The sequence below is a fragment of the Rhinolophus sinicus genome, chromosome 16 (assembly GCF_057876585.1).
Source record: "Rhinolophus sinicus isolate RSI-liver-muscle chromosome 16, RSI-T2T, whole genome shotgun sequence".
Taxonomy (NCBI): Eukaryota; Metazoa; Chordata; class Mammalia; order Chiroptera; family Rhinolophidae; genus Rhinolophus; species Rhinolophus sinicus.
In genome coordinates, this window is record NC_142516.1 from 125,316,952 (window position 1) to 125,342,442 (window position 25,491).

Genomic DNA, 25,491 nt, shown 5'->3' on the forward strand with positions numbered 1-25,491 from the left:
CAAAAGGAGTACAACTAAATGTGTTCTAGTCTTTTCCAGATAAGAATTGTAGTCTCTCTCTATCTTTTCTGTTGGCAGTAGCATGACAAGCCACAGGGGTTTATTCACTGAGGGAAATATCTAGGGTCCTCTTTAAGGAGTGGTTAATTACATCCTGCTATTTATCCCGTGTATTAGGAGTTAACTATTTAACACCCAGCAAACTCCATTTTTAATGTAATATATTTCTCTTCTCCAGACTCCCGCGGTCCTGCGTCCTTTAAGTCAGTCTTGAACCTCCCCACCACGTGACAAGGTAATAAGATCTGTCTTTTCTTCTAGGTGACCAAGGCCCCTTTTTCAGCGTCCTTCTGGATGCTGCCCTGGTTCTGAGCTGTATCTTCTCCAGACCTGGGTATTGTTTGGTGTAAAGAAAAAGGACACAGGCTTTGGAGCCAAACAAATGTGGTTTTCTTTGTGGGGAGGGCGGGCGGGTGGGGAATGGGCTTTAAGATTTTTATTAAAAATATAGCTAACAGACAATATTATATTAGTTTCAGGGATACACCACAATTATTCAACATTTATACACCTAAAGAAGTGATCACCATAGGTCCAGCAACCATCTGACACCGTACCACGCTATGACATTATTATTGACTATATTCCCTATGCTGTACATTACATCCCCATGACTTAATTGTTTAATACCTGGAGATTTGAACCTCTTATTCCCCTTCATTTTTCCCCCCTTTTAAAATTTTTCAATTACGGTTGAAATTATTAGTTTCAACTGTACAGTATAGTGGTTAGACATTTATATAATTTAAGAAGTGATCCCCCTGACTAGTCTAGTACCCACCTGGCACTATACATAGTTATTACTGTATCATTTACTATATTCCCTATGCTATATTTTACATCCCCATGACTGTTTTGTAACTACCAATTTGTACGTTTTAATCCTTTCATCTTTTTCACTCTGTCCCCAACTGCCTCCCATCTATCACCCCAACAAATCTAGTATCCATTTGACAGCATATTACAATATTATTGACTATATTCCTTATGCTATACCCTATATCCCCATGACTACTTTGTAACTACCAATTTGTACTTCTTAATCCCTTCCCCTTTTTTCATCTGGCAACCTTCACAATGTTTTTTGTATATATGAGTTTGTTTCTGTTTGTCTGTTTATTTTATTCTTTAGATTCCACATACTTGTATAAGCAAAATCACATTGCATCTGTCTTTCTCTGTCTGACACTCCACTAGTACCCTCCAGGTCTATCTATCCCACTGCACATGGCAAGAACCTATTCCCTTCCTTGACTGAACAATATTCTATTGTATATATGTACCACCTCCTCTTTATCCATTCTTCCATCAATACCAGGCTGCCTCCACATCTTGCCCGTTGTAAATGATGCTGCAATGAACATATGGATGCACAGGTCCCTCGAAGTAGCACTTTGCATTTCTTCAGGTAAATACCTTGAAGTGGAATTATTGGGTCCTGCTTTGTCTCTTCTTACAGCCATTGTTTTAAAGTCTATTTTGTCTGGTATAAGTATCGTTAACCCCAGCCTTTGTTTTTGTTTTTGTTTGTTTGTTTCCATTCCTTAGAGTGCATTCTTCATTTCAGTTATTCTATTCTTCACTTCTGACTGGTTCTTTTTTATGGTTTCTAGGTCCTTTTTTATGCTTGCTGTCTCTCTGTTGAAGTTCTAAGTTCCTTGAGCATCCTTATAGCCATTGTTTTGAACTCTGTCTCTAGTAGGTTGGTTGTCTCCATTTTGTTTATTTCTTTTTCCTGGAGTTTTCTCCTTTTCTTTCATTTGGGACGTATTTCTTTGTTTCTGTGTTTATTTCTATGTATTAGGTAGATCTTCTATGTCTCCCAGTCTTGGCTGGGTGGCCTTATGTAATAGGTGCCCTATGGGGCTCTGGCACAGTCTCCCTGGTCACCTGCTCTGGGTGCTCCAGGAATGTCCCTTGTGTGGGTTGTGAGTGCCCTCCTGTGATAGTTGAGCTTTGATTGCTATTGGCGTGTCAGTGGGTGTCATTGGCCCTCAGACTGATTGGCTGTGGGGTTTGGCCACGTCTACAGATTACGAGCTGCTGTGCAGGGTGCTTACCCCACTGAGTGAGATTCGCCCCAGTGGGCTGTGGTGCCTGTTGAGATTACCCTTTGTATGTGCCGCTTATGGGGCTAATTGGGTGGTGCTCTGCTGTGGTCTGAAGCCAGCCTCCAAATGTGTTGGTTCTGGGTACTCTTGGGAGGGGCTCCAGTGCCGGCCCAGGTACCCACTGCCTGTGACCCTCCAGGGACTACCTGGTAAAAGCTACAAAGCTATCCACAGTTGTTCACTGCCTGTGTTAATCCTGGAGGTGCGTGGGAGAGGCCATGCTGTGAACCAAGGATGGCTACCACCAGTACCGGGCCTGGGGTAGCTCCACAAAAAGCCAGGACACCTCCAAGGCCTGCTGCCATCTGCCAGCTCTCTTAAGGTTCAGCCACTGATAAACCCTTTTGAGGTATCCGAGTTGGATGAGGCAAGGTCTCAGGGAGTCACTATAGTAGGAAGAGTTGTGGTCCCCAGGTTAATGTAGACTCTGGTTTGGTGCCAGTGCTGAGCCTGGAGCTACTCAGCAAAAGTCTCAGAGCACACTGAGTGGCCACCCACCTCAGGCTCGAAAACTCCAATAGTTTTCCAAGAAAGAGTGCAATATGGGCGGGGCTGGCTGCTCTCCAGAAAGTGCCTCTGGCATTGGGGGAGTTGGGTAGGTCGGGGTACCTGTGAGTCAACAGGGTGGAACATCAGAACTCTTCAGGCCAATCAGATTCAGATTTGGCTGTGGTGGGGCGGGTTCAACACAGAAAAGATGGCGTCTGCCTGCCGGGCGCACAGGAAGAGGACCTCACACAGGGAAAATGCCGACTGTCCCCCAGTCCTCCCTCCTAAGCCACATACCTCAGTCTCCACCCCCACCCGTATGTCTCCAAAATCACCCAAGTCACTGTGCCGCTGCCAAAGCCCAAGGTGAGTGCCTGCGAGCGAGTGAGTGTGTGCATGGGCTGTCTAAGAGGACGTTTGGGTTTCCTGGTGCCTTTTATCCCGCCAGGAAGTTCGGAACCCCCACTGTTTTTCACAACCAGATGTGGGGGCGCCTCTTGACGGCACCAGTATCCTGGGCTGGGGAGCCTGGTATGGGGGGCTGGAGTCCCTAGCTTCTCTGGTGGGGAACCTCCATGGCCAAGATACCCCTCCTGATTCTCAGCCACCTGACGGAGGTTTGTGGCCCGTCCCTTTTGCGTCTTCACCCCTCCTACCATTCTCGATGTGGCTTCTTCTTTACATCCTCAGTTATAAAATTTCTGTTCAGCCAGACTTCAGATGGCTCTCCAGGTTGATTGTTCTATAATTTAGTTGTCATTTTAATGTGTTCGTGGAAGTAAGCATGGACAGTGTTTATCTACTCCGCCATCTTGGATCCTTCAGACAAGTGTGGTTTTCAGTGCTAGCTCAACCATTTAGCAGCTGGGGAACTTTTAGTAAATTCTGATCCTCATGTTCCACATCTTCTCAGTGGGAATGTTACTGACACCTAGTCTAATTAGGAATGGTATTCAACGAATCTTATTCATAGAGAATTTTTTTTAAGAAGCTAAGAGAGGTCTGTGCAGCAGCATTCCTAAATTATACATTATTCTCTCTACGGAGGTGCAATTGGCAAAACTCCAGGCACTTTGGAAAGCACAGGTGGGCTCTGGTGTCACCATCAACTGGCTGCTCAGTTGGCCCAATGTCAGCCCAGGAGTTTGCCCAGTTGTTTGCCTCAGCCACCATGACATGAAAGACTCCTGGATTCTTTGTGTTGCTTCCCATTCTTCTGAATTGCTCTCTGTCCCCCACCTTCCAATCCCTTGATGTGTCTTCACACCACCCTCCGTTTATCCAAGCACGAATCTCACTGCATGAGTAACATCTTCTGTGACCACTTCAGCAGGAAAGGCAATCCTTCCCTCCTCTAGTTTTCTCCAACTCTTACTGCCTTTCATTTGCTTATTTCTTACTGTTTCCTGCACAGTACCTATCTTACCAGCATTATATGAAAATTTTTCTTGATGTCATAGTAGCCTCAAATTCTACTACTCGGTAACCTGTCTGTCTTAGTCTGTTCAGGTAACAAAAATACCATAGATTGTGTGGCTTGAACAATAGACATTTATTTCTCCCAGTTCTGAAGTCTGGGAATTCCATCCAGGATCAAGGTGCTGGCAGGTCTAGTGTCTGGTGAGGGGCCACTTTCTGGTTTGCAGATGGCTGTCTTTTCATTACATCATCACATGGTACAGAACAGAGACAGAAAAAGCAAGTCCTCTCCTGTCTCTTTTTATGAGGGCAGTAATGCCATTTATAAGGGCTCTGCCCTCATGACCTAATGACCTAATACCTCATTGGGTATTAGCCCAACGTCCTAATACCCTCACATTGAGAGGTTAGGGTTCCAACATACAAATTTTGAGGGGACACAAACATTTAATCTATAGACAAGCTACGTCTATACTTAGTTTCCCTCATTTTCTATAGCAGAATTAAGTAATCTCAGATACTGCAGCAAATTCGCCTTATAACCCCTGTCCATAATATCTGCTTAGCAACCCTGTAAGATCTGTTCTTGGATCTTGACAAAACTTGTACAATCTTTAGGCCAGAACCATGCATAGAATACTTGGAACAGAAATCTGTTAACTTATTAATTATTATGACTGCGCTCAGAATAAATGCCATAAGCTCTTCCATCTCCCCATCCGCACCCCTGCTACCCTCTCTGCTCCATTTGAATGCCTCACATTTTTTTCAAGCACGCTGTAGGATTTACCTGTTCCACCACAGCATCACTGTTGCTAGCTTCTCTCGCCACCATTTCTTACTCCTTTTATGTGGTTTTGATGTTTGCTGCCGGTGTACGCAGGGCCATGGCTCCATTCTTGGAGAGACCCATCCAGACCTTCATTTTCTGACCAGTCCACCCTGGCCAAATGCCCTTGGGCTCGCTCGGCTCCATTTACAGTCTAAGAACCCCAGACACTTTCCAACCCTGCCCTGAACAGGCAGGTTTAATCCTCTCATGTGCTTTGCAGGAACTTCTGACCAACTAACTGCTTCTACTGAACTCAGGTGCACGAAGGTGGTCACACTGAAATGCGCTGTTGTACGTAGATGGCTGTTCAGAGCAGAACCCACGCTAAAGGGTGTACTTCCTGGCCTGAGGCATAAACACCACATGTATTTTTTTCCCTTTCAGAAAGGATATTTTTCATACTTGTAATGATGTGTGGTCAGAATGTATTCTCTTCTAGAATATTAGGTCAGGCAGAGGTTTTGCCTTCTTCTGTTTTATACATAATAAAAATGGAGTAAACAAAACATGCTGTTAAATATTTTACACATATGTCAGTAGATGCAATTCTAAAGCAGACTTTTTCTGGGGTATTTGTTGTTGGTTTAAGGGGAAAAGCGGGAGATTAGACCGTGTGCCTTTAGCCATATGTTCACAGTCTATGGGTTGGGAAAAACACAAAAATAGTTTCTAAAAATATCAGGATTTCCACTTGGAAATTATCAAGTGTAAAGAATACCAAACCGCAGAATGCTAAAAATATAGATTTTGTTTTTAGTCTTACTTATGAAGGCTTCTGTTTTGTGCCCTCTCTCCAATTTACTGAAGAATCAAGAAAAATATTGGAGGTGGACTTAAATCTTCCCTGTGGGGCAGCTCTGGCAAAGGCCCTTTCCCTGTATGAAATTCCCCAAGGCCTTGCACTGCAGAAATGAGGTGTGTATATGAGTGTGTGTCTCTGTGTGCACATATACAAGTATGCACACATATATACACATGCATGTACATATATACACATACATGTGTATGTATAAAATTAATTTTTTTCTCTTTGAAACACCCACTTCCAAAGTCTCCCCCTATACTTGGGCTCATGTTTGTAAACCCCCTTTTTTCCTCCCCCACCCCTTGCAATCGAAAGGGGCTTTCTTCTCCCTGCTTTGTGTGAGTGTTAACTCATGTTCACGCATGACAGGATGTATTCAAATTGAATGCCTGAAAAAATGAAAGACTGATTTTGTTCCATTTCCAGTCTGGGTTTTCTCACCTGTTGATGCATCTTCCCTTTGAAGGTCAGCAGCAGTCGCTGGGTGATGATTGACAGGTGGAAATGGGGAAGCTCAGGGAGTGCCAGGAGTGAGGTATCTTGTGTTTGTTTATCCCTGAGCTCATTACACAGGAGAAAAGCAGTTGCTCAAATTAAGCTATGGGAAGAAGTGCCTGGCATCCCACCTAATCTGCCTGAAGGTCTGGGAGGGTCGGTGTCTGTCCATCTGACAGCCTCTTGCACTCCTTCAAGTCCTGCTTTGAGGGGAGGCAGAGGCGGTTGTTGCCAGGATAATTAAAACAGAAAGGCAGTTATAGAAGCATATGCCATATGCCTAGTTTTGTAGACAAAGCGTGCCATTAGTTAAGGGGTTCTGTGGACAACAGCAACTTCTCAGCCTCCCTGCAGAGGGTCTAGAAAACAACAAACACTCAGTGAATGGGGACTTGTCTTAGTCTGCTTGGACTGCTGCAACAAAGGACCACATGCTGAGTGGCTTAAACAACAGAAATTTATTTTCTCAGAGTTCTGGGGGCCAGAAGTTTCAGATCAAGGTGTTGGCAGGGGTGGTTTCTTCTGAGGTGTCTCTCTTTGGTTTGTAGATGCTGCCTTTTCTCTGTGTCTTCACATGCCCTTTCTTCTGTGTGTTGTGTCCTAATTCTCTCCTCTGATAAGGACACTAGTTATATCAGGTTAGGGCCCACCCTAATGACCACGTTTTAATTTAATTATCTCTTTAAAGACCCTCTCTACAAACATATCACATTCTGAGGTACTGGGAGTTAGGACTTCCACATAAATTTTGGTGACATCAGAGAACTGTTAGTAATTTTTCTTAGAAAGGGACATGAACCCCCAGCATTGTTCTTCTGACAGTCTTTTTTCAGGAGGTAGTTCTGGGTAGTGGAGATTGCTTAGGTTCTGGAGTCAACCAAAGCTGGATTTGGACCCCAGCTTGGCCCTTCTAGCTATATGACATTAGGTGGGTTACTTAATATCTCTGAGCTCTAGTTTCCTCTGCTGTGAAACAGGGACAAAATACATATATTTCAGGGTAAAGCCCAAGGATTCAATAAGATGATACAACAGAGCCTGGCATGGTACCCAGTTCACCTATCTTGCCTCCTGATCCATTCTCTTCTCTGAGGTCCCCAAGTACATGCCCATCCAGAGGTCAGACAGATGCATTTATTTCTGATCAGGTGAGCAACTGCCTGCTGGGTCAATCATTTATGTCCACCTCATGACATCTCAGAAACTCCAGGGTAGGACCGCATCTCCTGGGGCCCTTGTCTCTTCCTGGTTCCCACATGCACAGCTGAACCTGCTGTGTGCTCCTTCCCCTGCTGGCTGGGGCTGGGGGAGGGCGAGGGAGCCTTGTTTCCAAGGGCACTTGATCCAAGACAAGTGGGGAGGGGACAGAGGTCTCCTAGTAGAGTTCTGGAGTGGCCTCTCCAGCCTTGGATTGGGGCCAAGGCAAAAGCCACCTGCACTAGTTGTCACCTTCCAGGGATTAGCAGTTTCCCAGGCTGGGGGAGGTGAAATATGGCTTGTCAGGAGAGTCAGAAGCAATTGCTAAGAGCTATTGCAGAGAGCAAAGGAGATGGGGAAGGTGCCAGATTCGCTGGGAGAACTTGGCTGTCCTTGCTCTAGATGGCAGCGTGGGGAGCACGTCCCTGAAGACAAGGAAGGAATTTCTCAATCAGGAGTGTTGCAGGGCTGCTGGAATCAGTGCCTTCCAAGGCCACCTCCACCTCTCTCCCACGCTCACCATCCATGGAGGTTGGGGCTCTAGTGGGCAGCACTGTCTGGCAAAGGAATAACAAGAGAGAAGAGGTCAGCCACACGAAGGGCTTTGCATGGGGCCAGCTGGTCCTTTGGTGGCCATGTTCTCTCCTTTCTCCCTGTTGCCTTTTCCTGCCCTTTCACTGCTAGTTTCCATCTTCTACAGAAGGTGGAGAAAGGGCAAGAGGTGACAAAGAAGCAAGTCTGTTTTCCTTGGCAGGGGTAGCTGTGTTACAGTTATTTGGGTATTGTGTCCTCAGAGCACCCCTTCCCAATGCAACAGGAAAAGACAGGGTTAAATAAGCACTGGCCATTCCATAGCTGAGTGTCTTCCTGAACCTTTGTTGGAAAGTGGGAGGGGGAAAATTAGGTAGGAAAGGGTCTTCCCAGCTTCCCTGACTGTATCCATTAAGACACAGATGTCTCTTAGCCCCACTGTCCCTCAGCCAAGCCTGGCTGTGTGTCTGGAGCCCTTTCCCCACCAACTGGCAGGCCCTGTGGTTGGTTTGGTAACTTCACTCTGGGTCTGCCCAGGGCCCGGCCCTGGCCTCTCACCATGATTTCCTGATTTCTGCTCCAACTCTCTCCTGGGCCTGGGCTCTTGCTGTCTGAATCGTATTTCCTTTGGCTGGGTCTGCTGGCAGGGCTCAATGCTACTCATTGAACCCTTACCTCCTAGATTGGAAGCTGATCCACCTGGTGGGACCAAAAGACCCTGCTCTCCCAGAGTGACCCCCTTTGTGTGTCGGTGCCAGCTGGAGGTATATTGGAGCAGCCACACTGTCCACTGACCACTGGAATTTACACTTCCTGCCCTTCCCTCCACTTCTCCCCAGTGGCCAGCTAAACCAACTGGGTTAGTCCCTCCAGGCTGCCAGCCTGCCACTGTAGAGTCAAGCATGCCACCACCTTAGGATCTGGGAGAGTGTCAACGTGGGAGCTACACACTAAAGCAGTGGGCTTTAGACCAACTGTGGTCTCGCCCAGAGCCATCTCTGACTTCTCCCAGCCCCTTCTTTGATCACCTGCCTGGCAGCCTGCTTGCCTGTCCCACCGGCTCCAAGTCTTTCTGTTTCTACTACCTCTCACCTGGGATACTGCACCCCCCGCCCGCCTGTGTCTTCCCGCTGGAGTGAATCCTACGTGCTGCTGCTGGGTTGGTCTTTTCCAACACAGCTCTAAGCATATTTTTTTTCCTTTTAATTGTTCCTATGTTTACTAGATTGTGTTAGATGTACAAATTGTCTTAGAAAGAATTAATATCTTTTTGATGTTAATCTTTCCTATCCAAGCATATAACCTATCTTTTCATTTGTTCAAATTGAGTTAACTTGATGGCTGTTACTTGCAGTCAAAAAACAGATAAAAACGAATATGTATTTATTATTGTGTGATTTGATAAAATCATCGGTTTTAGGGTATAGAAAAATTTAACTTTACTTATTCTAATATTTAAGGATATATAAGATTATAAAATTCAATCCTACGGCAACTTGCTCAGTGCAGTAGATTTTATCAGACCTTAGGCCAAGTTTATTTCTTGTTTAGCAATTATCTCTGTGAGCAATTCATTTGACATATAAGTCTAGGAAAATAAATATATCAGATATTTATTCCGTTTTATGTGTTTAAATGTTTTATGATACTCCGTTGCTGGCCGTATTCAAGGAGTCTTCAGTGGGACATCCCCTTCCTCTCCCAACACCTCCAACCTTTCCTCTGAATCGCCTGTGCCCTGTGTCTTCCCTGGACATGCTCTGTGTTTTCTTTCCTGGGTGTGTTGGCTCCCACTCTTCTCTCTGCCCCAAATGCCCTTCTCCGGGATCTCTTGAGACAACCTAAAAAAGATCTCACCAAGCTTTGAGCGCGCACATGTGAATGTGCCCTCTGTGTGATCCCCAGTGCCCCCCCTCCTGCTTTCCTCCCCCCCCCCCGCACCCCCCCCCCTGCCCTGATGCAACCCATCCTGGGTCAGCTGGAGAACAGCCCCACCCACACCCAAGTGATGCAAACCCAGAGTCGTAACCCATCTCCAGAGAGACTTTAGTCTTCACTTTGAATCAGTTGGAAATTTAGACAAAACTTCTTTTTCACTTTGTCTCTGTCCCTTTCGCTTTCAGTTCACAGAGACTCACTGGCCTTTCCTAAAGGATGTTGACTCTCCTTGCCCGGCAAGCAGTAAATTCATGTCTGTGCCTTTAGATTACACTGGTTGTCTTTGTTCCGTGGCATGGCCACGTTCTATGTTTTCTTGACTTTCCAGCCAAAAGTAATTTTCTTTCGAACTCTTTCAGTATTTTGTCTATTCCTTTGAAGCGCTCCCTTATCTTCTTTTATTCATTCATTCTACAAAAACCCAGGCATTGTTTTATACCAGGCACTGCTATTTACACTGGGTTACGGTTGTGAACAAAACATACAAATAAAGATAAAAATCCCTGTCCTCATGGAAGTTACATCATCTGCAGGCAGAGAGACAATAAACCCAAAAAAGTAGCATACATAGTGTGTCAGACGCTGATAGGACGTGGAGAAAAATGACATAGGAATAAAGAGAAGGAGCACGGGAGGAGAGGAAAAATTTAAAATAAGGTCCTGGAAATTTGACGTAAGCCACTTTGGATATGCTTGATTCTTAGGTTCTTTTGAGTAAATAATGGAAGCCACTAAGATTGAGGTAGGTGAGGGCTAGTCACTGCCTCATAATGTCACTATCAGGGAATAATCACATCTCAAACCAGATTCTGCTTATGACATTTATTAACCAAATAATTGCTAGCAAAGCAGGCCCCAACTTGTTCATGCAACCTCTTCTGAATTCCAGTTGACCTGTGCACATTGCCGAGGTTCTGTGCCTTGAAGTTGAGATCATGCACCACAAATCCAACATCTGGATACAGGAAAGAGGAGGGAACAAGTCTCTCCTGATGGACACAAGTTACAAGAACTTCTGTCCCACATTCTATCTGTCCTTTTCACTTTCAGTGATTCTTACACCTGTTTATGTAAGAGTACGGAGTGTCCCTAAGTCCCTAACTGATTGCAGCCAGTTGTTGGAGCCAATTCACAGAAATCATTTTAATTTTAACTAAAGTGAAGCCAATTCTTCACTTTCACTACGCTACTTAACATGTTTCTGGTTTCACCAATAAAGACCTATTTTTTTGAATCCAGTGTGCTAATTAGCAAAGTGCTGGTTGTTGCCTGAGAGGCGAATAACAGGAACCCTTGGAGCAACAGCCTCAGAGTGGGGCCTCTCCTGGTAGGATGCCAGCGGAGAGGCCTGAACGGTGCATGTTCACTGACCATCTTTAGAATTAAAACGTAAATGAGCTGCGGACTCTCCTGAAGTATTTTAAAGTAAATTACAAATACTATAAGAGGTGTGGAGGGAAGACCTCAATGGGGAAGTGACCTATCGGAAGGCTTGAAGGTGGCGGAGGAGTGAGCCAGGCATCCAATGGGAAGCATTGTAGGCTGAAGAAGCAGTAAGTGTCGCATTCCTGCGGCAGGAGTGTGCCTGGCCCATGTGAGGAGCAGCAGGGGGGCCAGGGCGGCTGAAGCTGAGTCAAGGACGGAGGGAGAGAGCACTGAGAGTTGGTGCCAGGAAGGTCATAGGGCCAGATGACACGGAGCCTTGCAGGCTGTTGGGAACAAGATGGGAGCCACTGGAGACTTTTGCACAGAGGAGTGGCATAACCTAGCTTACATTTTTACAGGATCCGTCCAGTTGCCCTGTTGAGAATAGACTAACAAGGGCAAAGGCCAAAGTGAGGAGTCTGGTGAGGTACCTATTGAAATAGTCCGGATGAGATGGGCCAGGGTGGTGAGACGTGGTTGGATTCTGCAAATACACTGAAGGTAGAGCAGCAGAATTTGGTGACGGGTGGGAGGTGGGGTGTGTAAGACAAAAAGCACTCAAAGTTGACTCACGGTGTTTGGGCTGAGCAACCAGAGGGTTGGAGTCGCAATTCACTGAGATGGGGAAGACCGCAGGAGGAGAAGGTGTGGGGTGGGTGGGTCAGGATTTCAGTTTAACAAGTTTGAAAGGTAGGGTATACAGAAGGATATGGGAGCCTTACGTTCAAGAGAGCAGTATAGGCAGGAGTTAGACATTTGGGAGTAATCAACATAGAGATGGTGTTTAAAGCCATGACTCTGGATGGGGTAACCCAGAGAATGAGATAGAAAGTAGACAGAGAAGAGAAGAGGTCCAAGGACCAAGCTCTAAGACTCTCCATTAAAAGGTCGGGGAAACAAGAAAGAGCTAGTCAGGAAATCTGAGGAGGTACCAACGAGACGGGAAGAGCACCAGAAGATTGTCCTGGGAACCAGGGGAAGAAATGATCAAGGAGGAGAAGCGATCAGCTGTGAACATGAGGACAGAGATCTGATCTCTGGTTTGAACAACCTGAAGCTCACTGGTGCCCCTCACGAGAAGTGTCCAGGCGAGCAGTTGGTTGGGGTCGATTCAAGAGAGAATGGGGTGAGCAGGATTGGAGACGGTCAGTATCAACCACTCTCCCAATCAGTATTGGTAAAAAGGATGAGATAAAAATGGGGGGGAGGGGGTAAGTCCCTTTAGGGTGCTGTTTGCATTAGGTCAATCCCATGTTTCTTCAGCATCTAATACATACTAGGGACAGGTGCCAAATGGACAAGCCTGGAGCCAGGCTTCGCCTTGGGAGAAGCCACCCAGCAGAGGAGATTCATCTACAAACAATGACAGGTGTTCTAATAAAGGACGGCAACATTCTATGGGAGCAGAAATAGGCAGAGACAAACTTTGAGGACATTCAGGGAAGTGACATTTGATCTGGTTTTGAAGGAAGGGTGGCGGTTGCCAAGTAAAGGGGGGGAAGAAAATTGTTCTCAGCAGAAGGAAGAGTGTTGTCAAGGTGTGAGTGTGAGATGCCTGGAATGTGTGCCGTGAGGAGTGGGAGCTGAGTCTGTTACGGTTGTCGACCACGCTGGTAATAGCCTCGTGTGGACTTTGAACGTCTATTCGATAGAGGATAGGAAACACTGACCGTTTTTAACTCGTGGAGTGACAGGATCTGTTTTGCTTTGGTAGGAGACCTGTGGGGGTTGTAGGAGTAAGACTGGACACAGCGAGATGTGCCGGGAGTTTTGGCAGCCGCGTAGGCCAGAACCAGAGGGGCCCGGATGAGGGCTATGCCGTGAGGAAGTGAGGGGGGAAGGATGCGGTGAAAACCACAGGACCAAGTGCGGCTTGAGATGGAGACTCGGGGAGAAGGAGGCACGAATGACTCAAAGGTTTCGGCCTCAAACTGAGCAGATGGGTTGGTTAATCTTTTTGTCTCCATGGTACTTAATACATAACAGACTCATGAAAAATATCCCTCAGTTGATTGAACTTCAATATGGAAATCCTAAGAGTTTTGTAATCATTTTCTAAGAAATCAGTGCCCCCCCAACACACACACAATGTCCTAGTACATGGAGACGGCCAGTCGGTGCTCGGTGTGACTGGCGACCACGAGAGAGGCCTCCCACTGGGCTGGGCATCACGGTCTGCCTGAGAAGCAAAGATGACCACGTGGAGTAACCAGAACCATATCAAGTCACAAAAACTGTTGACGGTATGTGACATACAACATTATCTTGTGTGATTCTGCCGAGACGTACTTGGGCAGTTTGGAGAAGAGAACGACCCTGATAAGACTTCCAGTTAGGCCCTGAAGGGGAGACAGGATTAGGACAGGTGTGGAAAGAGTTAAAAATATTTATCAAACATTTGCCACGTGCGAGGAGCTGTTCTAGGTGCTACGTTAGCCCAGTTAATCCTCACAACATGTCTATGAAGTGGGTCCTGCGAGTGTGCCCAATTTGCAGATCAGGACAGTGAGGCACGCAGAGCTGAGGGCACTTCTCAGGGTTCCCTGACAGGAACTCACAAGTGGTAGAGCCAGGATTGTGACTCAGGCGTCTGGCTCCAGAGTCCTACTCCTAACCCTCCTCCCTACTGCTCCCTGGTGTGTACAGGTAGAGGGGGGCGGAGATAGTGCTTAAGGGGACTCAGGTGGGAGTTTGGGGTGCGGTGAGCCTCCTCAACTGGCCTGGAGGAGCCGTGCTGGGCAAAGCAGGAGGCGAGCTTTCCCAGGCTGTTGGAGGCACAGCTTTGACAGGCAGCTTTCAGCACCCTTGGAAAGTTGATTGTCAAGGGGCGGGGGGGGGGGTCCTTCCTGACCACAGAAATTATGGGGAGAAGCAGAAGCCAAGAGGGACTGCAGTTAAGGACCACAGTCACCAGACCCAAACAGCAGGGTGGGAATGGGAAAGAGGGGTGATAACTGACCATGGGCTTAGCAAACAGGGCAGTGGCTGGAGAGCGGGATGGAACCCAGCCCCCGCAAAGGACAACAAGGGGCTCCAGGCCCATCAGCCCCGCTGTGTCCCAGCTGTGATGCGAGTTTGTGTCCCAGGCTCAGTGAACGAAGCTTCTTTCAGTGGCAGTGTTTTTCCCCTCCTTTCATCACATCCTCGAGTTAAAGGAAGAAAAGAAGCCTAAGGATAGTGCTTGGGGGAGGGGGGCACACTGTGCACAGGTCTTTGATTCCCCCCCTCTTTTGTCTCTTACATAACTAGCCTGCTCGCCTTCCGGCTCTCTTTAGCTCAGGGCTCTGTGTGTGTGTTTGTGTTTCTGCTGCAAGCAACTTCCCAGAGGGGCCACAGGCCTGCGTCATGGCCTTTTTAGCTCAGTGCTGAAGGCGGAGCTCCTGACTCACCCCAGCCCTGAGCTCTGCAGAGCAGCTGGCCAGCTGCCTGGCCTGGTCACTCGGCTGCCCCCAATGGCCAGGACTGAGTGGCAGAGGTGCCCCTCTAGCCCCTCTCCACAGGCAGGCTCAGCTGCTAGAGGAGAAGATTCCCAACTATTAGTTTTGGAAAAAAGCAAAGCCAGGTTACCCATTCGTGCTACAAATACTTTGTGACTCCTGAATGGGTCAGGTGCTGCTCCAGGCGGTGGAGGCCTAGCTGTAAACAAAACAAATGAGCAACCCTGCCCTACAGGAGCTCACATTCTACTGGAGGAACAAGGGAAGTTAACCAGACTCTCAAGAATTCCAGCGTCAAGCGGGTGTTGCCCCTTTGGACATTGCATCATCCTGTGTCTTGTGGTCCCCACCTCTGCCCCTGCCCCCAGCCTTGTCCTGCCTCCCGGGCCTGGTCACCTTGGGAGATGGCACAGATTATAGGGCAAGACTAAGATTAGATTTTGGTCTGGATGCCTCTTCCACCTGCATCCCCTCCTGTCAAGGCCTCCAGAAGGCGAAGAAGGCGTCGCAAAGCTTGGTTTGGGGCAGGGCTTGCAAGAGAAGGCTTGAGACTTCCTTGGCCACAGGGAGCAGAGGTGACTCAGAAAGATCATTCAGTGATCGCTCAGGGATAACTCCCACTCAGTTTGAGCTTAGGTTGGTTCAAACTCCGGGTCCCAGTCAACTCACATGTGTGAGCCTAACATGGCTGGTGGATTTGGAGAAAAGGACATTCCAGAATCCATATTATCCACGTCCTCTGCGTACTCTTTGAGGTCTAAGCTGGCTGACTGCAGGGGAGAGGACTTGAAAGGAGCTGCGGGGTAGCTGGGGTGTTCAGGGATGGCACGCTGTTTTGCTCCATAAAATCACGTGACCTGGAAAATGCCCTACGGCTCATGGTGACACAAACCAAGCGCTGAGGACAGTGAAACCACACTAGGCATTCCATCTGCACAGTATTCCCTCTTTTGGCCACAGCACCATGACTTTCCTTTGAGGGAATAAATATACTTTCCCTCACTCTTGACGGGATTGTCAATCAAGCTGCCTGCCTCCAATGGACACAACCCCCAGGCTGGCCTAGCGGACTCTTTCTCAGGAGCAGACGTGAGGTCAGCTGACACAGATTTGTCCCAGTGCGCCTTTGATGTGATTCTGCCACGCAGGTCCCAGATGCACTTGTTCCTGTCCTTTTCAAGCTTGATTATTCATTTCTCTCTCCCATTCTGAGAACTAGCCTGGATCTCTTTTCAACAGGTTTATTTTCTTGCCTGGATTATCCAGAGTCATTTTCTGTTGCTGTTAGCCTCAGCACCTTAAGTGTCCGGAAAGCAAATCTGCAGCTCGTCCCTGGACTCGATCCTGCGCAGTGAGAGGTTGACACACAGCCAGTCAGCTTCACTGTAATGTCCGTGGAAAAGCTGGCCTGCCCCCACCTTCTGCTGTGTGCTCAATGTTGCCCAGAAGAAAATGCCTTCATGTTTTAGAGCACAGTTTCCAGAACATTCTCTTTAACGTGCCTGTGTCCTGGGTGGAGAAGAGAGAGGTCCTCTCAGCATTTGCCCAGCGTCCAGCCTGGCCTCCCAGCTCGGGCTCCTTTCTAGGCCGGGCTCCAAGTTGCCTATCTCTCTCCTTGCCCTTCTTCCGTCTTCCAGACCATCTCATCTAAGAGCTCTGGAGCTAGGTCCGTGTTGGGAGACAAGGAGCGTGTAAAGCAGAGAGGAAAGAATCAGAACTTTGAGTCCAATACAGCTGTTGGCGGCAGCTCTGCCCCTGGCAGGGACACGGTTCAGCCTTTCTCCCCTCTTTTGCGTGTCCAGTGGTGCCTCCCAGTCCGTATTCCGTGAATGGTGGTTCTCAAACAGACCCGCTCCTCCTTTCCCCCTCTAAACTTCCATGGTACCTCCCTGGCTGTTGCACTCATTGTTTTAGTTTTGGAATATGCTGCCCCGGGAGGTAGTAAGCACTCTCTTTCAATGGGTTCACGTCAAGTTTTGGAGACCATCTAACAGGGATGTTTTAAGGGGATCCAAGTTCAAGATAGAAGTTGGGTTAAATGAACTCTAAGATCCTTTCTAACTTGGGCTTTGGTTACTCTACATCTATGTCTTGCTTTTCAACTTTTAAAATATTTTATTGTGAATTTTTTAAGCATACAGAAAAATGTACAAATAATACAATGAATAACAAACACAGATGTAACTACGACATAACTCTCAGATTTTAACTTTGTGCCATGCTTGTTCCAGATGCAAATGAATCCTGTGTAGATTTGTTTTAATTCAATATTTATTGAGGTATAATTTGCATATAATACAGTACACAGATTTTGAATGTACGGTGTGGCAAGTTTTGACAACTATGTACATCTGTGTAACCGCCACCCCAGACAAGACATAGAATTTTCTCTCATGTGTTTTTTCCAGTCTCTCCTCCCTGCCAGAGGCAACCACTGTCCTGATTTTTTTCACCATAGATTAGTTTTGCCTGTTCTAGAACTTTATATAAATAGAATCATACAAAATGAACTCTTTGGTGCCTGGCTTCTTTTGCTCATGATAATATTTTTGGGATCCTTCCATGATGTTTCAAGTGTCAGTAGTTCATTCCTTTTATTTCTGCGTGATATTCTATTGGGTGAAAATACCATAATTTATGTATTCACCCAATAATGGACCTTTGTATAATATGTTTACCCAAAATTTATGAAAACATATGTCCACAAAAAGAACTATACAAGTATATCTGTAGCAGCTTTTCTCATAATAGCCCCAAACTGGAAACAACCCAAATGAGCGTTCTATTTTTATGTGAGCATCTTCCCTCCCCAACAATGAGGGCAGGATGCTTATCTGATTCATCTGCGTGCCCTCACCATGTTTTAAACATTGGAGATGAATCAGTAAGTCTTTGTTCAGTGGATGAAAGGCAGAAGAGGATGCAGAGTTCTCCAAGCCTCGTCCAAGAGCTGAGGGGTAAGGCCCCGGCCTGCTCAGCCCCCCAGGAGGAAGACAGAATGTTAGCAGGAAAATGTTGGCTCATACCAGCGGCTCAGGGCTAAGCACTGAGCCTAACACAGAAGAACTGTTCAGGATCCATATGTTGAATTAATAAAAAGGAGTAAGCAGGCTGTCGAGTGTTGCAATCACTAGACCCTCTTGCTTTTGGACCGTCCTAGCTTCCAGGTCATCCTTGCTTCCTGGAAAGACACACCTTCCAGGTACAGGGACAACAGGACAGTGTCAAGCAGGGAGGAGGATCTAGGGAAGTACTCTGGAGATACGGAGGAGGAAGTTAGAGTTTCTAGAACAAAAGCTAGAATAAACTGGGTTCTCTCTCTTGTCCCCAAGTCCCATGCCTTCTCTCTCTTATTCTTATACATGGCAGATCCAAGCACAGGATTCCTCCCATTTAGGATCAGGAAATCACCTGGGAGAGCCCCAGGGAGCCCTCCGTGTCTAGGATACATTACCTCTCTCCCTTTACATTCCTGCTTCACACAGATGTTTTCAGATCTTCATAAAAGCATCAAACAACCCAGATGATGGATAGCTTTTCACTCACCCTGGCCAGGGGCTCTGACCATTCAGTTGTTGAGGAAACCAGACATTTGGCTTGGATGGGAAGTTGATTTTGCAAGGGATGAAAAATGTGGCCTCACTTCAGTGTGTTTGTTCCAACGCAGGGATAACTATATTTCCTTAAATGACAAGTCTTAAAACCTTCAAGTCTTTCCAGGCAGGATCTAAATGTTTCAAGAGACGTGTGGAGCAGCGTGACTTTTATCATAGAAGGATCTACAGATTTTTATCTACTGATGCTCCAACTCTATCAAGAAACCACAAGCACTTTAGCTTCTAATAAGTGGTATTAGGAAAAGGACACTTAGGATTCCAAATTCCTGCATTTTTCTGGTTCTCATCTAGCAATTTATGAGGCTTCAGGTAAGCTTGTTTCCTCACCTCTACAATGAGAATGCTGGATTAGACCACCTCTAAGACCTCCCTTCCCGCTCTGAAACCTATACTTCTAAGCTGTGATCGCCTTGGTCTCACCACAAAGAATGCATTCAGAGGAAGCATTCACAGCGGTCTCTTGCAGTGAGTTCATGTGTTTTAAAGACTAAGATGAATGTTTTAAAGGCTACAATTATTGTTCATTCCCATTGAGGTGATTTTCCTGCTCACATTGTTTTCTTTTTTGGGGTCCAATTTGGAAATGCTTTTAGTCAACTGTCAATGTAGATGGGAAAAAAAAAACCAGGAAGATTTTCTGCTTTATATCCTTGTTGATAATACAAACAAGGCCCTTCAAAGGATGGTGGAAGGATAGGAAATTCTCATCCTTTCAGGTCTAAAAATAAGTGTTTGTTGATGATCTAGACAACCTGATTGCTTGAAACAGCAGCAGCCTGGAGTCTTAACACATGGAAGAGAAGGGTGCATCTCCCTGACTTCCCAGAGTTAAAATAAAGCTGACCTTTTGAAAAGGAACCCTGAGACACTTGGGTCAGTCGTGGTTTCCATCTCCCCCTTCCCCACTCTATGGGCCCTGTACTGAATCTTTCATGAGATGCCCTAAGTACATACATCAAACTGAACATTGTTTATCTCCTGGTAGGTCTTAATGTGGATTATATATCCAACCTGACCTTTAAAAAACTTGTAACATAGTGGGATTTCTAAGGATTCACTTTATAAAAGATCCTGGAGATTAGCTCAGTCAGTAAAAGGGATTTTTTCCTACTTGTTGACTGAGAGCCGTTGGTCTCAAATGATTGTTTGTTCACTTGGGCCTTCATCCTTTATTTCAAGTGGAACAACTGTGATATTCCCAGAGACAGTGAAAGCCAATCTTAGACTAAATTCTGCCAAGTGTACAAACGTTCATTGGCACACTGGTACGAAATGGTCATACAACCTGTTCACCCAATTGCTTTGTAGTTGCTCTGGCAAGGACCTTGCCTGGAAGGTTTGCTGAGAGGTGCTCCGGCAGGGGACCGGAGGGACGCAGGACCAGCAGGGTTGCCCTGTGGCATTAAACTGCCTGACTTGTCTACTTTTTAAGCCTGATTTACAAAAGGGCACTGAAGACTATGTCATCTTTCTAACTAATGACCTATCTTAGAATACATCACCCAATTCATTTCACCAATAGAAATAGTTCTAGCATGCCTTATGCTAGAAACTCTTTAGTGTAGAGTTCAATACTGTAATGTGAATGCTAAGTAACTTTCTCTGAGGGTACTGATTCTTGACTAGGACACGTCATCTATTGACCATACCTGGAGGTTTGGCTCCTGGTTTAGCCTTGAATACTCACTAACTGACCCCAGGGTATAGATTACAGGTATCTTGTCCCAAGTGTCATACTGTTTTTACTGAAGCTTTTCTTTTGTTTTTTTGAAAGTGTTAATATTTTTATTTTGGGTATATATTGCACTTAGGTTTAACTTTATATTTTTTTAATGTATTTTTATTAGTTTGAGGTATATATATTTAATTATAGCTGACATTCAATATTATTTTATATTAGTTTCAGTTTACAGCTCAGTGGTTTGGCATTTATATAATCTATGATGTGATCACCCCAATAAGTCCAATACCTATCTGACACTACATGGTCTTTACATTATTGATTATATTCCCCATGCTGTATTTCATATCCGTGTGACTCTTTTGTGACTATCAATTTGTACCTCCTAATCCCATCACCCTTCTCACCCGTCCCCTCACCCCCTTCCCATCTAGCAACTATCAGTTTGTTCTCTATATTTATGAGTCTATTTCTGTTTTGTTTGCTCATTTATCCTGTTCTTTAGATGCCACATACAAATTTGGACAATTAAGTTCACGAACTTACCCTAGAAAAAGTGCTGCACACCTCATTGCTGAATATCACTGTGGTTACCTTCAAAGTACTCCCCTTGGGAAGCTATGCACTGACGCCAGCACCTAGTCCACCCTTCAGAGCAATTTTGGAACTCTTTTTCTGGAATGGCCATTAGAGCTGTCGTCATATTACCCTTGAAGTCCTGAATGTCATCCAAATGTCCTCCTTTCAATATTTCCTTTATCTTTGGGTAAGGAAAGAAGTCATTGGGGGCCAGATCAGGTGAGTAGGGAGGGTGTTCCAATACAGTTATTTGTTTACTGGTTAAAAACTCCCTCACAGACAGTGCCATGTGAGCTGGTGCATTGTCGTGATGCAAGAGCCATGAATTGTTGGCGAAAAGTTCAGGTCATCTAACTTTTTCACACAGTCTTTTCAGCACTGCCAAATAGTAAACTTTGTGAACTGTTTGTCCAATTGGCACAAATTCATAATGAATAATCCCTCTGATATCAAAAAAGTTTAGCAACATCGTTGCAACAAGTTCGTGAACTTAATTGTCATACCTCGTAAAAGTGAGCTCATATGGTATTTGTCTTTCTCTGTCTGACTTATTTCACTTAGCATAATATCCTCTAGGTCCATCCATGTTGTTGCAAATGGTAAGATTTCATTCTTTTTTATGGTAGAGTAATAGTACATTGTATTAATGTACCACAATTTCTTTATCCAATCCTTTATCAATGGTGTTTCAGTTGTTTCCATATCTTGGCTATTGTGAATAGCGCTGCAGTAAACATAGGGGTGCATATACCATATTTTGCCACATATAATGCTCACCCACGTTTTTGGCCCAACTTTCAAGGAAAAAAATCTTTTGTTTTAATTTTTTAATTCAAATTTTTATTTCTTTACATTTAGGTACTTGTTTTTTGTATTATAAAGGAATTTTAGCATTTATTTTTTCACATATTATGGTACAAGAATAACAAATAATTACAAAACACAAGAACAGATACAAGGTACAAGAAATTTTATGTACCGGTAACAAATTTACCATATTTACGCATCATGGAAGGCCAAGAACTCTTTGTCATTGCAAGTTTGTTGTAAGTTCAACAAAACCGATTATTGTATTCCAGGGTATTATTTTGCATACGGATATCATTATTGATTTCTAGATTATACTTTTAACTCATAGCATAAATAAAAGAATTAAAGACATTTATATAGCTATAGAATTAGTACTACCTATGTATAATGTGCGTCCTTATTTTTCCCTCACAAATTTGGGCAAAAAAAAGTGTGCATTATACATGGCAAAATATGGTATTTTTTCAAATTAGTGTTTTAGATTTCTTTGGGTAAATACACAGGAATGGAATTGCTGGGTCATGAGGTAGTTCTATTTTTAATTTTTTGAGGAACGTCCATACTGTTTTCCATAGTGGCTGCACCAATCTGCAATCCCACCAACAATGCACAGGGGTTCCCTTTTCTCCACAGCCTTGCCAACATTTGTTGTTTGTTGATTTATTGATGATGGCTATTCTGACAGGATTGAGGTGGAATCTTTTTGTGGTTTTTATACTTCTCTGATGCTTAGTGACGTTGAGCATCTTTTCATATGTCTATTGGCCATCTGTATGTCCTCTTTGGACAAATGTCTATCAGGTGCTCTGCATATTTTTTATTTGGATTGTTTTATTTTTTTGGTGTTGAGTTTACTGAAGCTTTTTGAAGTAAATTACTATACAAGCGATGTAGCAGTGACCAATCACAAATTACTTAACCTCTCCAAGGTTCAGTGTCCTCATCTGAAAATGGAGATGTGAATACCCTGTAAGGGTATGTTGTGAGGATTAAAGGAAATAATGTGGATAAAATAAACAAAATTGTGTGTCTGTGTGCATGTGTGCACGCGCGTGTGCAATGACTGGTGCACAGAACTTCTAAACTTTAATCCGCTTACACTTTCTTCTTGAGGTAGCCAAAGAGGGAAAAGGGAGAAGTTTGACAGGGTAGAAAGAGAAAGCAGAGATATCAGATATGGGGAACGGGGAGGATCCTTTACATTTTAAAGAAAATGAAGAAATGTCAAAGTCACACTCCTACCCTTCTCTTAGAAATGTTCCCTTGTAGAACAGAACAACATCGAAAGAGAGATTCAGCAAAAGAGAGAGACCAAGAAGTTGTTCTAGGAGATGTTTTTTCCCAGGAGTTTTTCAACAAAGATCCTCCAGAAGCCCAACAGCTAAGACCCGTAGAGGATGCCACTGCCCACGAATGACCTGATTTGATGAGGTTTACACCTCAGGCTTTAGAGATGCCCAGCGCTTTCAGCCAAGAAGAAAACACTCTCTTCTTTATCTGGGGAAGGAGCCACGCCTGTGCCCCATCCCCCACTGAATGGTGGGGGCAGTCTTGTCCAGCTCCTCCTACAACAGAAGGTCATCAAGTGAGGGTGACTAAAATGAAGAAGGAGGTGTAGGTGCCAACTGGGTGAGAAAACGGGGGCTCCTGGGAGGGCGAAGCTGAGAGAAGTCAGGTGAGCACAGAACTGCCGGCTCCCAGATGGTGTGAGCTGGGCCTTCGGGCTGGGGGCTGTCCATACACGTAGCAGGCACTGCAGCTCAAGTGGTGAAAGGTTACTCTGTAATTAACAAAAGGATCACCGTGGGCCTCAAGCATTGGGCACTCAAGTTAACAAACTGGAACCTGGCACTTGCGTCAGTTACTTCGACACCGTTGGGAATTATGTTCACCCACCACTAACCCAGCCAAGGGCCGATAACCCATCCTCAGTGGCTCAAGATAAAAAATTCAAATATTTCACAATAGATCAATCATATTTTGAATGCCAGATTTTTCAGTGGTTTATTAAGGATGGTTTGAAATGTATGGGATTATTACCTTTGGGGCTTCCCAACAACCTGGCTGAAGTGTCATTGTGAAATGTCCTTACTCATAATACAAAACATCCAGTTTCTGCTCTTGGTAGATCATGAGCCTGATCCAGCTATTACGTTTGAGGTCGTCTCCAGGACACCACCAACTATGTCAGAACACATTGTGAATCCAAGTCTGTGCTTCAGACTTGGATTCACAACTCAGCTCTTACCACTTATTAAGCTGTGTGACCTTGGGTGAGTTACTTAACTTTTCTGAGCCTCAGGCTCTTCCCGTAAAATTAATTTTTATTATCCCCTATTTTGACAGGAAGACCTGAGACTGTTCCTGTCTGTTTCTCTTTCTTTACCCAGCCTCCCTCACTCCCAGTCCTTCATCGCCTTGGAAAGGTTTTGTCTGCCTCTCCAGGTCTTTGCCTGGGGAAATAACAGGAACTATAACATACCACTGCTCAGGGAGAGTCATAATTTAAACTGATTGAGGTGGAGAGGAAGAAAAGGCAGGCGATAGCCTCGTAAAATGTCATAAGACATCCTTTTCTGTTTGTTTTACCTCAAATAAAGCCTTGTTTTATCTGGTCTTCGTGCACCTGAAACCAGAGGTTATCTTCAGAGTTTCCCTTTTATCACTCTGAACTTGACCCCAGAGAAAACAGATACAGCAGCCAAATTTAGGTGAGTGTATTTGAGGTGGGGGGCTTATTTTATTTTTCCCACGGGTAGTTTTTCTGACTCATTTCCTGTTTTTATTTTCCTCTGAGGAGTGACCAAAATCACAGATCTTCAGGTCTGTTCCATAAAGCAGCTGAGGATAGCAGCAGAACCCTCAGAGCTCCCAGCCTTCCAGGCATGAAGAGGAAGCCACGCGCTGCGGGGAAGGGAGGGGGCGGCACGTGTCATTCCATGAGCCGGTTTGCCGGTTGGCACAATATGTGTGTGCTCCAGAGCACAAATGTCAGGGGCTCCTGCTGAGTAATCGACGGAAGCCCAGGCTTTGCTTTCTTATAAATGAAAATTGATTGTGTGTGTGTGTGTGTGTGTTTCGTTATAAAAAAAAGTTCAGACAATAAAGACATTCCATATATAAGAAAGAATCTCACCACCCACAAATGTTAATTATGATTAACATTTCAGTGTGTATTCTTCCAGTTTCTTCTATATAAGTATAATTAAATTTTTTTTGCAAAAAATTAAATCACATACATATGTGCCTATTTTTTAAAAAACCCAAACATGGAATCATACTATAAACACCATTTGGCAACTTGCTTTTTTAACTTACCATGTTGTAGCTATCTAATTGTGTCAGTGTGAAAATTTATAACGCTGTTGTTTTTACAATGTTGTGTTTAAATGGCTCCATAGTATTGCGCCCTATGAATATACCATAATTGATTTAACTTATGTTCTGATGGTTTTTCCCCCATTTTTTTGCTGTTATAAATAATGCTAAGACACACATAGTTGCACACATATATGTGTGTGTCCAGTAATTTCTTAGAACAAGTTCCCAGAAGTGGAATTGCTGGTCGTATCATTATTTTCAGTGCCTTCCCTCCACCTGATTCCCTGTCACCTCCTGTTTTCACAAATTTCATTTCTCTTTGAGCACTTTGTGTTTGTGTGTATTTCCCAACTAATTCAGGGGCCTATTACATTGTGAGTAATACAAAGGAGAAAAAGAGGCAAATACGCTGGATAAACTGCAAATATTTCTTTCTTCCATTGTCCATATTGAAATATTTGTCTTCTTAAAGATCCTTAAGGCTCTGCGGGTACCCAGGCCCCAGGTATCTGGGTGGGGGTGGGGCGGGGCCGACTGCACCGGAGCCAACAGGCCCGTTGACCCTGGGCTTCCTTTCCTTGTATTAACCCTTCTCTCTCAACACACACATTGCTTTCCAGGACCTGTAATGTGCTTTCCGTGCGGAACACTTCGTGATCTGAATTTTCTTCTTCAAATTCCACGAATGAAGAACCACCATGTGTTGATCAACTATTCTGATTTCTGGTCCTCATTGTTCTGTCC

At 45.0% G+C, this 25,491-nt stretch overlaps 1 long non-coding RNA gene across 1 annotated transcript; it reads left to right on the forward strand.

Annotated features, from left to right (window-relative positions):
* Positions 1–230: 230 nt before the first annotated feature.
* LOC141571041 (uncharacterized) lies at positions 231–25,491 on the forward strand. The gene is made up of 3 exons (XR_016019448.1): positions 231–295; positions 1,379–1,468; positions 25,368–25,491. It is a non-coding gene; the product is annotated as an uncharacterized LOC141571041 (long non-coding RNA).